The sequence below is a fragment of the Oncorhynchus keta genome, chromosome 18, assembly GCF_023373465.1.
Source record: "Oncorhynchus keta strain PuntledgeMale-10-30-2019 chromosome 18, Oket_V2, whole genome shotgun sequence".
Taxonomy (NCBI): Eukaryota; Metazoa; Chordata; class Actinopteri; order Salmoniformes; family Salmonidae; genus Oncorhynchus; species Oncorhynchus keta.
The window spans coordinates 8,606,477-8,623,378 of NC_068438.1; the positions used below are offsets into that span (position 1 = coordinate 8,606,477).

General features: G+C 42.0%; 1 long non-coding RNA gene across 3 annotated transcripts in view; it reads right to left on the minus strand.

Moving 5' to 3' along the window:
• LOC118397171 (uncharacterized) overlaps window positions 1–16,349 on the minus strand; it is a 33,057-nt gene extending 16,708 nt beyond the window's left edge. Inside the window, exon 1 of one of the 3 annotated variants that reach the window (XR_004828362.2) lies at window positions 16,200–16,349. This is a non-coding gene — a long non-coding RNA (uncharacterized LOC118397171). Of the gene's footprint in view, window positions 1–15,947; window positions 16,116–16,199 lie in introns of those variants that run through there. The other 2 variants (XR_004828363.2, XR_004828365.2) reach the window with 2 other exon arrangements.
• Between the last annotated feature and the right edge of the window lie 553 nt (window positions 16,350–16,902).

The window sequence follows — 16,902 nt, forward strand, 5'->3', positions numbered from 1 at the left end:
TTGAGTCTGGTGTTTTGCGGGTACAATTTAATGATGCTGCCAATTGAGGACTTGTGAGGCATCTGTTTCTCAAACTAGATACTAATGTACTTGTCCCCTTGCTCAGTTGTGCACTGGGGCCTCCCACTCCTTGTTCTATTCTGGTTAGAGCCAGTTTGCGCTGTTCTGTGAAGGGAGTAGTACACAGTGTTGTACAAGATCTTCAGTTTCTTGCCAATTTCTCACATGGAATAGCCCTCATTTCTCAGAAAAATAATAGACTGAAGAGTTTCAGAAGAAAGGTTTTTGTTTCTGGCTATTTTGAGCCTATAATCAAACCCACAAATGCTGATGCTCCAGACACTCAAATAGTTTAAAGAAAGCCCGTTTTATTGCTTCTTTAATCAGAACAACAGTTTTCAGCTGTGCTAACATAATTGCAAAAGGGTTTTCTAATGATCAATTAGCCTTTTAAAATGATAAACTTGGCTTAGCTATTGGAACACAGGAGTGATGGTTGCTGATAATGGTCCTCTGTACGCCTATGTAGATATTCCATAAAAAGTCTGCCGTTTCCAGCTACAATAGTCATTTACAACATTAACAATGTCTACACTGTATTTCTGATCAATTTGATGTTATTTTTAATGGATTAAAAAAAAGGACATTTCTAAGTGACCCCAAACTTTTGAACGGTAGTGTACATGAAAAAAAGTAAATTGTGTGCACTACGTCATTACGCACTGTTTTTAACCGCAACAAGTACATTGTGTGGGAAAAACAACACTGGTGGGGATATTTGCATAGTCTCTTCATTCGATTTTTCGCATGAAAATCCGTTGCCAATTGGATGGGAATCTAGCTACTGACTCCTCAGATACCGCTGCAAATTGGTATTGGACTGAAAGAGCAGCATAAGTCGTCGGACTCCCCGGACACTTGAAAGGAATGGGACATCAAAAAGTGAATGCAGCGTTGACAGAGACAGGTTAGTTTATACATGTAAACCAATCCATACATTTTAAATGAAGTACTGAATTTGGGAAAGTTGACACTTGTTCCACTAGCTTTTAGTTTGTGTGTTTCTTTATTTTTTTAAATTACTTTTGAGATTCCCAATGTTCAAGACCATTTGTTTATTGGGCAGAATAACTTATTGTCTCCTATAATTTAACAGGCTCTAGCCGGTCGGTCAATTGAACTCTCTTGCTGAAGAGAAGCACCGATTTGCGGGGGCTACTGAAGACATGATGTCTGATGTGGAGACAGACCCGGAAGACCCAGAGGAAAATACTTTGTCAGAACGAAAACCGTCCACATCCTCTGCAGCCCTACCCAGAACATCTGATTGTGCAATAGACCACAGACAATCACCAGAAAAGTACCTCGGTGTACACATCATTAAGGAATTAACATGGTCCTCACACACTCAAACATTTATGAAGAGGGCACAACAGCATCTCCTCCTCAGGAGGCTGAAAAGATTTGGCATGGGCCCACAGATCTTCAAAGTTCTACAGCTACGCCAATGAGAGCATCTTGACTGGCTGCATCACATCTTGGTACGGCAACTGCACACGACCGCAAGGTGCTACAGAGGGTGGTGAGTATAGCCTAGTACATCACTGGGGCCGAGCTCCCTGCCATCCAGGACCTCTATACCAGGCAGTGTCAGAGGAAGACCCCCAAAATGTTCAGACTCCAGCCACCCAAGCCATAGGCTGTTCTCTCTGCTACTGCACAGCAAGCGGTACCAGTGCACCAAGTCTGGAGCTAACAGCTCTATGTGAGCCTCTGTTTGAACCATTGGAGATTGTGGACCTGCATGTTCTTTCCAAGAAGACTGCTCTGCTCATGGTCTTGCCGTTGACCAAGCGTGTTGGGGATCGCTACATGCCATCAGTGCAGCCTTCCTGTTTGGAGTTCACACCTGGCAACTCCAAAGTGATGTTATATCCTAATGCTGCTTTTGCTCCCAAGGTTATGCCTATGTTCTAAGGCGTCAGCATGCTTCAGTTCGGCTGTGGCCTAACCAAACTAGGCTAGGTGAAACGAACGAGTGGGCTCGCATACTCCCTTAAAAAGACTGTTGTTTTTTTTAAAATAGAAAAGCACCAATAGTACGGTTTGTTCATTTTGAGACGCCATAGCCAGTATACACTTGTCCTCAAAACAGTCAGAATTAATCTAAGATGATAAGAAATCTGTCATGTATTTTGAAGTTTTTTCCGAGGAGATCTAGGCAATTGTACATGTAAGATTTTTGCTGCAGTATTTCTCAATGAACAAAATGTGCTTAGAAATGAGTTGTCTCTTGTTGAATGACAGACTTTATTCAAGAATCCCTACCGTTTACCAATCACAGACGAAAGGGTGTAGATTTTGGCTACCAACTTTAGCTTGTCTCAAGAAAACTTTGTGTGCACGAATGGCCCCCCCCAAAAGTCCAAAAGGAACAAAGACATCGCAAAATGTTGTCATAATATATGCATGAACTCTTCTGAACCGTTTCAGCTGGGAAGTATGCAGGCTCTTTTACAGGTCCCTGGCTTGAGTTGTTCCCTTTCTCACACCCTTCGTTTGCTTCCAGTGAACAACAGAGGTTGCATGGCCTGTGTCCAGTGCGCCCTTTACACACGTATATGGATATCTGCGTTTGTGACCAGATTTTTGTCTCTTTGCTAATCCACTTCAGGATAGGGTCCTTTCTAAGCAGCATCTTTCTCATTGGCTTGATCACCCTGGAATATGACAGCAAAGGACAAGGGTTGCTTAGTGGTGAGTGTGCTCACTCCACGAGAGGTGTGGCGACTTCTTGGGCATTGTTCAGTGGCATGATCATTTGGTGATATCTGCGCTGCAGCGAGTTGGGGTTCCCCCCCACATACTTTTATGAGGTTTTGTCGCTTGGATGTACCTGCTCCCAGTGTGGCTCAGTGTTCTTATGGCTGGGTCCGGGAGTGTGTGTTAGGCAGCGTTGCGATTGCAAATTTATCTGGGTTACAACAGTTCCCTGTGGGTTTGTGCCTTGGGGTGTGCCAGGGCATCATGTGTGCATTATCAGGGCTACCACAGTTTCCTGTGGGTTTGAGCCTTGGGCTGCCGTGGCAGAGCGTGAGTACACAGTTTCCAGGTTACTGCAGGTTTCCTGTGGGTTTGAGCCTTGGGCTGCCGTGGCAGAGCGTGAGTACACAGTTTCCAGGTTACTGCAGGTTTCCTGTGGGTTTGAGCCTTGGGCTGCAGTGGCAGAGTGTGAGTACACAGTTTCCAGGTTACTGCAGGTTTCCTGTGGGTTTGAGCCTTGGGCTGCCATGCACTTTACCAAGAGTTCTGTTATTTCAGGCTTGCAAGGTAAGTATTGTTCTTGGAACCATGGGTTCTATCGGCAGCATGTCAGTGCACATAGCCATATTGCAGCAGGTTCTGGTTCCCTGTATGGGGATCTGATAGTTCAGGCTTCTTGGGTAATTATTAGGGAAAAAGGTGGCTTCTGTAACCACTTTTTTGGAGCTGGTGGCACCAAGTATTATGTTATACCCTGTTCCCTGTTCCCTACTTCATAACTGTAGGTTTCCTTCAGATAGATTACCCGAGATTACAATGTAAAGCACAATACTTACTGATGAGTTTCCGACACTGATCTAAACTGATTTTGGGGGATTATAACGATCCACCTAATCGTCCATGAGGGTGAAAGTTTGTCTTCATGAGGTGACAGAGAGACACCAATGGGCTTTTCTACATCACGCCAATCTCGCTATCCACTTAAAGTCCAATCTCACTGATTTGGAATGTCAATCTATTTCTCGTGTCGTGTGTTCTCGTACTCTTGTAGTGTGCAATGTCCTCAATTTGTTTCCATTACATTCATTGACAAAAACTTACAGGAAATAAAATGGAGAGAAAAGGGAAATGCACTCCAAACATTACAAGTGGCTGGATTGAAGTCCACTGTGCTCTACAGTGAACTTCAACAGCACACCCATACACACACACTCCTCTCTAACACATGTCCGGAGTGGCACAGGGGTCTAAGGCACTGCGTCTGGCGAGTCAGTGGATAATATACAAGTTTTAGACATTTTTCAATGTAATAAGTCATCTGACCATTTTATCCACTACAAATTCACTAGAGACATTAAAATCTCAGATAACAAACATTTCCCAAAAAGGTAGAATATAAAAATGTTGTGTGATTTGTTAGACAAATATTTGGGGGGGGGGGGATAATATTTTGATTGCCGTAAGAGGTTTACTTTTCGTTATCATTCAAATTGGAAATGGCCTTGGTTCAGCTCCCAGAAAACAAAAGACATGAAAGTAGTAATGCTCTCTCGCTAAATCTATTAGCATAGGAACATTTGAGTCATTTTGCATGAGATTAGCTTGAGGAAACAGTTAAAGTGCAACCAATTATGTATTCTATGGAGACTGATGTCATTGTCAAAATGGACCATGAAGAATAACTTATTTTTTTAAAGTATGATATTACCACAAGTGGACATTTACACATTTACACTAAACATTTCTATGATCTTGTAAGCCACCCCCTGATGAATTTGTAATATGTGTTATGACTAACTCAAGAGTGCAGGTTACATGTCCCATTAGCATAACACTAGTTCAACCATTCTGTATCCCAATCCTTCTCAGCTGCAATGTGACTCATTTTGTTACATTATTAAAGCTTTGTCACCCTCTCCAACCCCAGTCTCCCACCCTCTCAATATGCCTCCCATCCAAAAGTCCATGGAGCATAGAGGAATTACAGTCTGGACAGCGGATGTCTATGGTAAAAAAAAAACAGGGACGTCTGGTCCAATGCTTGTAAGCCACAATCCTTTACTCTCCATCTGCTGTGATGGCCAGAGGACTGAGAACTAAGGACAGAGACAGATGAAGCTGACTGGAAGTTCACATAAACCTGAGAGATAAGGCCACACTGAAACATACTTATCCTCACAGTTGCTTTCTTACTAACTCTACCTCATTCACATACATTGCATTTGGAAAGTATTCAGACCCCTTGACTTTTTCCACATTTTGTTACTTTACAGCCTTATTCTAAAATGGTTTACATAGTTTTTTTCCCCCCGCTCATCAAGCTACACATAATACCCCATAATGACAAAGAAAAAACAGGTTTAGACATTTTTGCTACTTTATAAAAAATGGAAAACTGACATATGACATTTACATAAGTATTCAGACGCTTTACTTAGTAAAGCACCTTTGGCAGCGATTACAGCCTTGAGTCTTCTTGGGTAGATTCTACAAGCTTGGCACACCTGTATTTGGGTAGTTTCTCCCATTTTTCTCTGCAGATTCTCTCAAGCTCTGTCAGGTTGGATGGGGAGCGTCGCAGCAAAGCTATTTTCATGTCTCTCCAGAGATGTTTGATTGGGTTCAAGTCTGGGCTCTGGCTGGGCCAGTCATGGACACTCAGAGACTTGTCCCCAAGCCACTCCTGCGCTGCCTTGAATATGTGCTGAAGGTCATTTTCCTGTTGGAAGGTGAATCTTCGCCCCAGTCTGAGGTCCTGAGCGCTCTGGAGCAGGTTTCTCTCTGTACTTTGCTCCATTCATCTTTTCCTCAGTCCAGACTAGTCTCCCAGTCCCTGACACTGAAAACATCCCCACAGCATGATGCTGCCACCACCATGCTTCACCGTAGGGATGGTGCCAGGAGTCCTTTAGGTGCATTTTGGCAAACTGCAAGCATGCTGTCATGTGCCTTACTGAGGAATGGCTCCCATCTGGCCACTCTACCATAAAGGCCTGATTGGTGGAGTGCTGCAGAGATGGTTGTCCTTCTGGAAGGTTCTCCACTCTCCACAGAGGAACTCTGTCAGAGTAATCATCGGGTTCTTGGTTACCTCCCTGACCAAGGCCCTTCACCCCTGATTGCTCAGTTTGAAAAGGGGTCTTGGTGGTTCCAAAGAAAGAGTCCAGTTGGTTCCAAACTTCTTCCATTTCAGAATGATGGAGGCCACTGTGTTTTTGTGGACCTTCAATGCTGCAGACATATTTTGGTACCCTTCCCAGATCTGTGCCTCGACACAATTGTGTCTCTGAGCTTCATGGACAATTCCATTGACCTCATGGCTTGGATTTTTCTCTGACATGCACCGTCAACTGAGGGACCTTATATAGACAGGTGTGTGTGCATTTCCAAATCATGTCCAATCAATTTAATTTTCCACAGGTGGACGCCAATCAAGTTGTAGAAACATCTCAAGGATGTTCAATGGAAACATGTTGCACCTGGGGATAATTTTGAGTATCATTGTAAATATGGTATTGTCTCAAAACCTGTTTTCGCTTTGTCATTATCGGGGTTCAGTTTTTTATTTGTAATACATTTCCAAACATTTCTAAAAACCTTCCCTTTGTCATGATGGGGTATTGTGTGTAGATTGATGAGTAAAATGCTTTATTTAATCAATTTTAGAATAAGGCTGTTATGTAATAAAATGTGTAAAAAGGGAAGGAGCCTGAATACTTTCCGAATGCACTGTATGCTCTTCACTCTCACTCACATGCACTTACTTGGTCAAATACATGTACATACACACACAAATGCAAGCACATCTATGCATGCATGCACATTCTGAAGGGGATTGTTGGCCTGTGACAGTGAATCTCTTGAGAGAGGATGACCTAGTACATTTCAAGTGCACTTCAGATGACCATGATTACAAGCTCAGTGGAGTCACTGTCAGCTACCAACGTCCTCCACTTGTATCCGTTGTGTGTCTTGTGCCATAGACATTATGGTAAATCTATTTTGCTCAACTAACTAAAAAAATCATGGAAAAAACTAAAAATGGGGAGAAATATTTCCTCACTTCCAGTTCAAGAATGAGAACTATATACTACATAAGTTTGAAATTGACATTTAATAAGCATAGCACTCAATGGCTTTTACTGTCAAACGTGTGTTTCTATAATTATAGCAGCTAGGCAATGGAGCAGATGCACAGTACATGCAAGCCTGTGCTCTACTTAAGGCATTAACATTCTGCCACTTGATTAAAAACTACACAAAGAAAGAAGTTGTTTAAACTATTACCAGCTGCTTATGCCCTTCCATGAAGTTTACTCAGGTGTCAAATAATCCAAACAATTGAGAAGATTGTTTTAGTTTGTATGCCTTAACTTTTGAAAATTCATTTTTGAAACTTTAACATGACGATTATCAGAGCAAGAAATTATTTTGAAAGAGGAAGAAAACTACTTTAAGCATCTGTTCACTTTTCAGTCTCCTCCATTTCCACCAACTGAAGTTAACTTTAGGGATTTGTTTTTATAATAATAGTGTAAAATTAACAGCGGTACAGAAAGACTTGTGTGAGGGCCAAATTGCAGGGGAGGAACATCTTGAGGGGAAACTCTAGCACTGGATAGGATAGCAGTTGAGGTATATGACAATAATCGCACCAACTGTTGTCACCTTCTCACCTTCTCATTGATTGCTTCTGTGGATAGGTTTCTTTTTTACAGGTAACAAACTGAGATTAGGAGCACTCCCTTTAAGAGTGTGCTCCTAATCTCAGCCCGTTACCTGTATAAAAGACGCCAGGGAGCCAGGATTCTTTCTGATTGAGAGGGGGTCAAATACTTATTTCCCTCATTAAAATGCAAATCAATTTATAACATTTTTGACGTGCGTTTTCTGGATTTTTTTGTTGTTATTCTGTCTCTCACTGTTCAAATAAACCTACCATTAAAATTATAGACTGATCATTTCTTTGTCAGTGGGCAAACGTACAAAATCAGCAGGAGATCAAATACTTTTTTCCTTCACTGTACACCTTAGCCAAATACATTTAAACTCAGTTTTTCACAATTCCTGACATTTAATCCTTGTAAAAAATCCCTGTTTTAGGTCAGTTAGGATCACCACTTTATTTTAAGAATGTGAAATGTCAGAATATTAGAGAGAATTATTTCTTCCAGCTTGTATTTCTTTCATCACATTCCCACTGGGTCAGAAGTTTACATACACTCAATTAGTATTTGGTAGCATTGCCTTTAAATAGTTGAACTTTGGTCAAACATTTTGGGTAGACTTCCACAAGCTTCCCACAATAAATTGGATGAATTATGTCCCATTCCTCCTGACAGAGCTGGTGTAACTGAGTCAGGTTGTAGGCCTCCTTGCTCACACACAATTTTTTCGTTCTGCCTACAAATTGTCAATAGGATTGAGGTCAGGGCTTTGTGATGACCACTCCAATACCTTGACTTGGTTGTCCTTAAGCCATTTTGCCACATTTTGCGACCCATTTGCAACCAAGCTTTAATTTCCTGACTGATGTCTTGAGATGTTGCTTCAATATATCCACCTCATTTTCCTCCGTCATGATGCCATCCATTATGTGAAGTGCACCAGTCCCTCCTGCAGCAAAGCACTCCCACAACATGATGCTGCCACCCCCCTGCTTCAAGGTTGGGAGGGTGTTCTTCAGCTTGCAAGCATCCCCCTTTTTCCTCCAAACATAATGATGGTCATTATGGCCAAACAGTTATATTTTTGTTTCATCAGACCAGAGGACATTTCTCCAAAAAGTACGATTATTGTCCTCATGTGCAGTTGCAAACCGTAGTCTGGCTTTTTTATGGTGGTTTTGGAGCAGTGTCTTCTTCCTTGCTGAGCGGCCTTTCAGGTTATGTCGATATAGGACTCGTTTTACTGTGGATATAGATACTTTTGTACCTGTTTTCTGCAGCATGTTCACAAGGTCCTTTGCTGTTGTTCTGGGATTGATTTGCACTTCTCACACCATAGTACTCTCATCTCTAGGAGACAGAACTTCCTGAGCGGTATGACGGCTGCGTGGTCTCATGGTGTTTATACTTGCATTCTTTTTTTGCACAGGTGAACGTGGTACCTTCAGGCGTTTGGAAATTGCTGCCAAGGATGAACAAGATTTGTGGAGGTCTACCATTTATTTTCTGAGCTCTTGGCTGATTTCTTTTGTTTTCCCATGATGTCAAGTAAAGAGGCACTGAGTTTGAAGGTAGGCCTTGAAATACATCCACAGGTACACCTCCAATTGACTCAAATTATGTCAATTAGCCTATCAGAAGATTCTAAAGGCGTGACATCATTTTGGGGAATTTTCCAAGCTGTTTAACAGCACAGTCAACTTCGTGTATGTAAACTTCTGACCCACTGGAATTGTGATACAGTGAATTATAAGTGAAATAATCTGTCTGTAAACTATTGTTGGAAAAATTACTTGTGTCATGCAAAAAGTAGATGTCCTAACCGACTAGCCAAAACCATAGTTTTTCAACAAGAAATTTGTGGAGTGGTTGAAAAACTAGTTTTAACTACTCCAACCTAGGTGTTTGTAAACTTCCGACTTCAACTGTGAATATATAAAAATGTATATGCCCACACAATCAGACTGAGCATTTCAATGACAAAAGGGGGCCCAGGAAAATAAGTGATAAAAAAAACATATCTGGAGTTATTTTCATGAAACATACGGTGATTATTTAAAAAACTAAATTTAAAACACTGCATGGGGGCTTGAAGAGCTGGAATGTTTACCCTTAAAGGGATACTTTGTGATTTTGGCAATAAGGCCCTAAAGTGGAGTACTTTTTTCAGTTCTTAAGGAAAGTCATATTACAGATTCATATATTGAGAGATGAATAGTGAGGTATAAGAAAAATAGAAAATATATAACTCTCAACTTTGATTTGATGGTCCTAGAGCAATGCACGATTCACGACGCCCCATGGTTCTGCAGACGTGGAGAGATGTGATAACAACTCGGACGGGGACTCCAATAACTACTCTCAAGTGTTGCTCTGAAAAACCTGTGCTGGATCATGCCTGGAGGTGCATCCTAAGCTTCAGCAGTGACGTGGATACTGAAATGTTCCATGGGGATACGGGCAAGACACATGCTGGGAACTATTTAGAGATACTCAAGGGTGAAACACTTGGGCAATTGCTTAAAATATTACTTGAAGATGAGTTGACGAGGTATCGGAGCAAATTGCTCAAAAAGATGTGAGCAACTGCTTTCTCCTGAATTCAAGGAAATGACTCAGACAAACTATGTAGATCCTTTGATCATGTGTTTGGACAGTGTCTATGAGGGATATGATTTTAAGATAGTCATGTTTGTCTATGTACTTTATTTTCCCCTTCAAAGGCTAATTTTCAAACTGCTAAGTGTGTGTGTATAGATGTGCTACCTGGTCAGATGGAGTATATTGTACTGAACAAAAATATAAAGGAAACATGTAAAGTGTTGGTCCCATGTTTCATGAGCTGAAATCAAATTAAAATGTATACACAGAAAAAGCTTATTTCTATCAAACTTTGGGCACAAATTTGTCTACATCCCTGGTAGTGAGCATTTCTCTTTTGCCAAGACAATCCATCCACTTGACAGGTGTGGCATAACAAGAAGCTGATTAAACAGCATGATCATTACACAGGTGCACATTGAGCTGGGGACAATAAAAGGCCACCCTAAAATGTGCAGTTGTCACGCAACACAATACCACAGATGTCTCAAGTAGTGAGGGAGTGTGCAATTGGCATGCTGACTGCAGGAATATCCACCAGAGCGGTCGCCGGAAAATATGATGTTAATTTCTCTACCAAAAGTCGCCTCAGTCATTTTACAGAATTTGGCAGTACGTCGAACCAGCCTCACAACCGCAGACCACGTGCAACCCCTCCAGCCCAGGACCACCACATCCGGTTTCTTCACCGGCGGGATTGTATGAGACCTGCCACCTGGACTGCTAATAAACTGTGGGTTTGCACAACCGAAGAAATTCTGCACAGACTAACTGTCAGAAACCGTCTCAGGTAGCTCATCTGCGTGCTCGTCGTCCTCACCAAGGTTTTGACCTGACTGCATCAGCATTGTAATAGACTTCAGTGGACAAATGCTCACCTTCTATGGCCACTGGCACGCTGGAGAAGTGTGCTCTTCACGGATTAATCCCGGTCTCAACTGTACCAGGTAGATGGCAGACAGCCTGTATGGCGTTGTTTGGGCAAGGGATTTGCTGATAATGTTGTGAACAGAGTGCCCCATTGTGACGGTGTGGTTATGGTATGGGCAGGCATAAGCTACAGACAACAAACAATTGCATTTTATCAATGGCAATTTGAATGCACAGAGATACTGTGACGAGATCCTAAGGCCCATTGTCGTGCCACTCGTCCGCCGCCATCACCTCATGTTTCAGCATGATGATGCACAGCCCCATGTCACAAGGATCTGTACACAAATCCTGGAAGCTGAAAATGCCCCAGTTCCTCCATGGCTTTCATGCTCACCAGACATGTCACCCATTGAGCCTGTTTGTGATGCTCTGGATCAACGTCTATGACAGCGTGTTCCAGTTCCCACCAATATCCAGCAACTTCAAAGAGCCATTGAAGAGCAGTGGAACAACCTTCCACATTCACCAGCCTGATCAACTCCATGCGAAGGAGATATGTCACACTGTAAGAGGCAAATGGTGGACACACCAGATACCGACTGGCTTTTCTAATCCACGCCCCTACCTTTTCATTTAAGGTATCTGTGACCAACAGATGCATGTCTGTATTCCCAGTCATGTGAAATCCATAGATCAGGGACTAATTCATTTATTTCAATTGACTGATTTCCTTACATGAACTGAAATTGTTGCATGTTGCGTTTATATTTCTGTTCAGTGTATACACCTTTCAAAAAACTATCAAGTGGGTAATGTCAAATGTTGCAATAACCAGCAAGATTCCAGGAAACCTCTCAACTTCAAAAGGCATAATGCACAGTATAGTGCATTCGGTACGTTCGGACCCTTTCCCATTTACACATTTTGTTACGTTACAGCCTTGTTGGAAAATGTATTAAATACAAAAAAATACAAAAATAATTTACACACAATTCCCCATAATGACAAAGTGAAGAATTTGAAAAATGTTTGCAAATTATGAAAAATGAAATACTTTATGAACCTTATTTACCTTATGAACATACAACCTCCATACACTTAGGTTGGAGTCATTAAAACTCATTTTTCAACCACTCCACAAATTTCTTGTTAACAAACTATAGTTTTGGCAAGTCGGTTAGGACATCTACTTTGTGCATGACACAAGTAATTTTTCCAACAATTGTTTACAGACCAATTATTTCACTTATAATTCACTGTATCACAATTCCAGTAGGTCAGAAGTTTACATACACTAAGTTGACTGTTCCTTTAAACAGCTTGGAAAATTCCCCAAAATTATATTATGGCTTTAGAATCTTCTGATAGGCTAATTGACCTCATTTGACACAATTGGAGGTGTACCTGTGGATGTATTTCAAGGCCTACCTTCAAACTCATTGCCTCTTTGCTTGACATCATGGGAAAAGCAAAAGAAATCAGCCAAGACCTCAGAATTATTTTTTTTACACCTCCACAAGTCTGGTTCATCCTTGGGAGCAATTTCCAAATGCCTGAAGGTACCACGTTCATGTGTACAAACAATAGTACACAAGTATAAACACCATGGGTCCACGGAACAATAACACCGCTAAGGAAGGAGAAGCGTTCTGTCTCCTAGAGATGAACGTACTTTGGTGCAAAAAGTGCCAATCAATCCCAGAACAACAGCAAAGGACCTTGTGAAGATGCTGGAGGAAACAGGTACAAAAGTATCTATATCCAAGGTAAAAACGAGTCCTATATCAACATGACCTGAAAGGCCGCTCAGCAAGGAAGAAGCAACTGCTCCAAAACCACCATAAAAAAAGCCAGACTACGGTTTACAATTGCACTTGGGGACAAAGATCGTTCTTTTTTGGAGAAATGTCCTCTGGTCTGATGAAACAAAATTAGAACTGTTTGGCCTTAATGAACATTGTTATGTTTGGAGGAAAACAGGGGAGGCTTGCAAGCCAAAGAACACCATCCCAACCGTGAAGCACGGGGGTGGCAGCAGCATGTTGGGGGGGTGCATTGCTGCAGGAGGGTCTGGTGCACTTCACAAAACAGATGGAGCAACATCTCAAGACATCAGTCAGGAAGTTAAAGCTTGGTCGCAAATGGGTCTTCCAAATGGACAATGACCACAAGCATACTTCCAAAGTTGTGGCAAAATGGCTTAAGGACAACAAAGTTTAGGTATCGGAGTGGCCATCACAAAGCCCTGACCTCAATCCTATAGAAAATTTGTGTGCAGAACTGAAAAAGCATGTGCGAGCAAACCTGAATCAGTTACACCAGCTCTGTCAGGAGGAATGGGCCAAAATTCACCCAACTTATTGTGGGAAGCTTGTGGAAGGCTACCCGAAACGTTTGACCAAAGTTAAACAATTTAAAGGCAATGCTACCAAATACTAATTGAGTGTATGCAAACTTCTGACCCACTGGGAATGTGATGAAAGAAGTAAAAGCTTAAATGAATCATTCTCTCTGCTATTATTCTGACATTTCACATTCTTCAAATGAAGTGGTGATCCTAACTGACCTAAAACGGGGAATTTGTACTTGGATAAAATGTCAGGAATTGTGAAAAACTGAGTTTATATGTACTTGGCTAAGGTGTATGTAAGTTTCCGACTTCAACTGTAAATATTCAGACCCTTTGCTATGAGACTCGAAATTGAGCTCAGGTACATCCTATTTCCATTGATCATCCTTGAGATGTTTCTACAACTTGATTGGAGTCCACCTGTGGTGAATTTTATTGATTGAACATGATTTGGAAAGGTACACACCTGTCTATATAAGGTCTCACAGTTGACAGTGCATGTCAGAGCAAAGACAACCATGAGCTGGAAGGAATTGTCCGTGGAGGTCCGAGACACGATTGCGTCGAGGCACAGATCTGGGGAAGTTTATCAGCATTGAAGATCCCCAAGAACACAGTGGCCTTCATCATTCTTAAAGGGAAGAAGGTTGGAACCCCCAAGACTCTTCCTAGAGCTGGCCACCCAGCCAAACTGAGCAACCGGTGGAGAAGGGCCTTGGTCTGCGAGGTGACCAAGAACCCGATGGTCACTGACAGAGCTCCAGAGTTCCTCTATGGAGATGAGAGAACCTTCCAGAAGGACAACCATCTCCGCAGTACTCCACCAATCAGGCCTTTACGGTAGAGTGGCCAGACGGAAACCACTCCTCGATAAAAGGCACATGATAGCCCACTTGGGGTTTGCCAAAAGGCACCTAAAGGATTCTCAGACCATGAGAAACAAGATTCTCTGGGATGATGAAACCAAGATTGATTCAGAATATGTTAATGCCCCCAGAGAGGCAATTCATCTTGCAGCAGTCATAAAACATATCACATAACATTTTTTTTTAAATAAATAGCAACGGATATTTACAAGAAAATAGGCAGGGTAAGTGCAGTTTCATAGTCCAAGAGCGAAGTGTAATTAGTCCAACATTTTGTTAAGTTGCAGAATTGCATTCGGAATAAGAGTACTTGGCCCTATTTATTTTTTTAAACCTTAGGTAGTCTGTACCTGCAGCCAGAGGGAAGGAGCTGGAATTCAGGATGGAGTTGATGGGAAGAGTCGACCACTATTTTACTCCCCTTAAGGAGGCCTCTGCCCAGGTAGAGAGATGACAGTTCTTGCTGTTGCTGCCCCATGATTTTTCTGCAAGTCCTGACTATCTTGCCCAACCTATTTTTCTGTGCAACTTGATATTCACAAACCAACAGGTCATGTAGTTGGACTGAATGCTCTCAATGAATGATTTATAAAAGAGAACCATGATGGTTAGATCAACATTTTTAAAAAGTGCAGTTTCTGTAGGAAATAGAGTCTGTTGGTCTTTCTTAAAAAGAGTGTCAGTACACTGATTGTTGTCAAAGATTAACCCAAGGCTTTTGTACTCTTCCACTATTTCAATGGGCTCACCTTTAATCAGTGATGGTGTGTGCATGGTAACATTGGTAGTGAACTCTTTGGCCTGAATGCCAAGCGTCATGTCTGGAGGAAACCTGACACCATCCCTACGATGAAGCACGGTGGTGGCAGAATCATGCAGTGGGGATGTTTTTTCAGAGGCAGGGAGTGGGAGACTAGTCAGGATCGAGGGAAAGATGAAGGGAGAAAAGTACATAGAGATTCTTGAAGAAAACCTGCTCCAGAGCGCTCAGGACCTCATACTGGGGCGAAGGTTCCCCATCCAACAGGACAACGACCCTAAGCACACCGCCAAGACAGCGCAGGAGCGGGTTCAGGACAAGTCTCTGAATATCCTTGAGTGGCCCAGCCAGAGCACGGACTTGAACCCGATCAAACATCTCTGGAGAGACCTAAAAATAGCTGTGCAGTGACGATCCCCATCCAACCTGACAGGGTTTGAGATGATCCGCAGAGAAACATGGGAGAAACTCCCCAAATACAGGTGTGCCAAGCTTGTACCATCATACCCAAGAAGACTCAAAGCTGTAATCGCTGTCAAAGGTGCTTCAACAAAGTACTGATTAAAGAGTCTGAATACTTATGTAAATGTGATATTTCTATTTTTATATACATTTGGATACATTTTAACAAAACTTATGTTGCTTTGTCGTTATGGGCTACTGTATGTAGATTGTTGACGGGAAAAAAACGATTTAATCCATTTTAGAATAAGGCTGTAACACAATGTGGGAAATGTCAAGGGGTCTGAATACTTCCCGAATGCACTGTACACTGTAAGTTAAATGCGGTGACAAATGTGCATGATCATTAGGCTATAATTTCCATCTGATTATAAATGTATGGCAATGATTATGCTTATTATTAGGCTGCTATGAGAAGTAGCGGTGGTAGTTGAGGTTTGCTAGTATAAGTAGTAAGTTGCCAGGTTTCTAATCAATTTTAAAAAGCACAATATCCCAGATGGAATCATTTGCAAGAGGTGATCAATTCCCCGCAGTCACTCATTAACCGACAGCAAGAAATAGCCTAATCCCTTTTGAGCCCGCTGCTGCACCTGATAGCCTACCTTACACAACACAACACTGCATATCATCTCAGTCACCTGTCTGCATCCAAATGCCATTCACCTGTCCCGAAGTAAGTGAGACACTGCAGACTACTGTTGCCCCACACGTGCTATGACTCAGGCTACCTTGAAAAACCGCCTATCCGAAATCTCAAGCGTTAACCTCATTACTTTGATGACCGTAATTGTAGCCTTAACGCCGTGATGTCATTAGGCTCTAAAATATTACAGTTAGAACGGAAGGTTTCTTACCTGCGCGGAAATCAAGGATAACTCCATCATTAGGTTTGTGGGGTTCAGAAATCGGCAGACTGTTAGAAAATTAAACACACTAACGGTGTGTAAAATGTACGATTGAGTAAAAGGAAAGCTTCGTATTCAGCGAGGTCTCACCAGTGTTGAACACTACTACGCTTCCCTGGCACAGCGCGCTCTTGATTCGTCTTAACGCACTTAATGGAATAGCTTTTTTTCCCCTCTGCCGGAGTGGATTTGTGCTGCAGGCGCACAAGGCAACCTTGCAGAATTATTGATGCAAGTTTGCCTTTTACAGTTATTAAACTCTTTTGACACTTATACCCCCTACATCTCCTTCCTATTTCTCTTCAGATGATTTTGAGGGGAGGACATTATACTGGAGATGGATTGACATTAAATAGGCAAGCTCTGTTATTCCCATTGTAACTAGGATTGGACTGGTCATTAGGCATTTCGTGCAAATGCCAGATGTGCTGGTCCATTTGTAGCCTAGTGGGCCTGTTTTCACTTGTTTTTTTTTTGTGCAATATTATAATTATCTGGCTAATAATCGGGCCTCAAGGAACAAAAAAATGTTGCCAGAGTGGGGTCCTTGAGGGGGAAAAAATGCCATAGATTATTACTGGTTCCAGTCTGGCCCTGCTTCTAACTCAGACACAGAAAACATGTTGATGGGGTCATTTTAGGCATGAGTTTT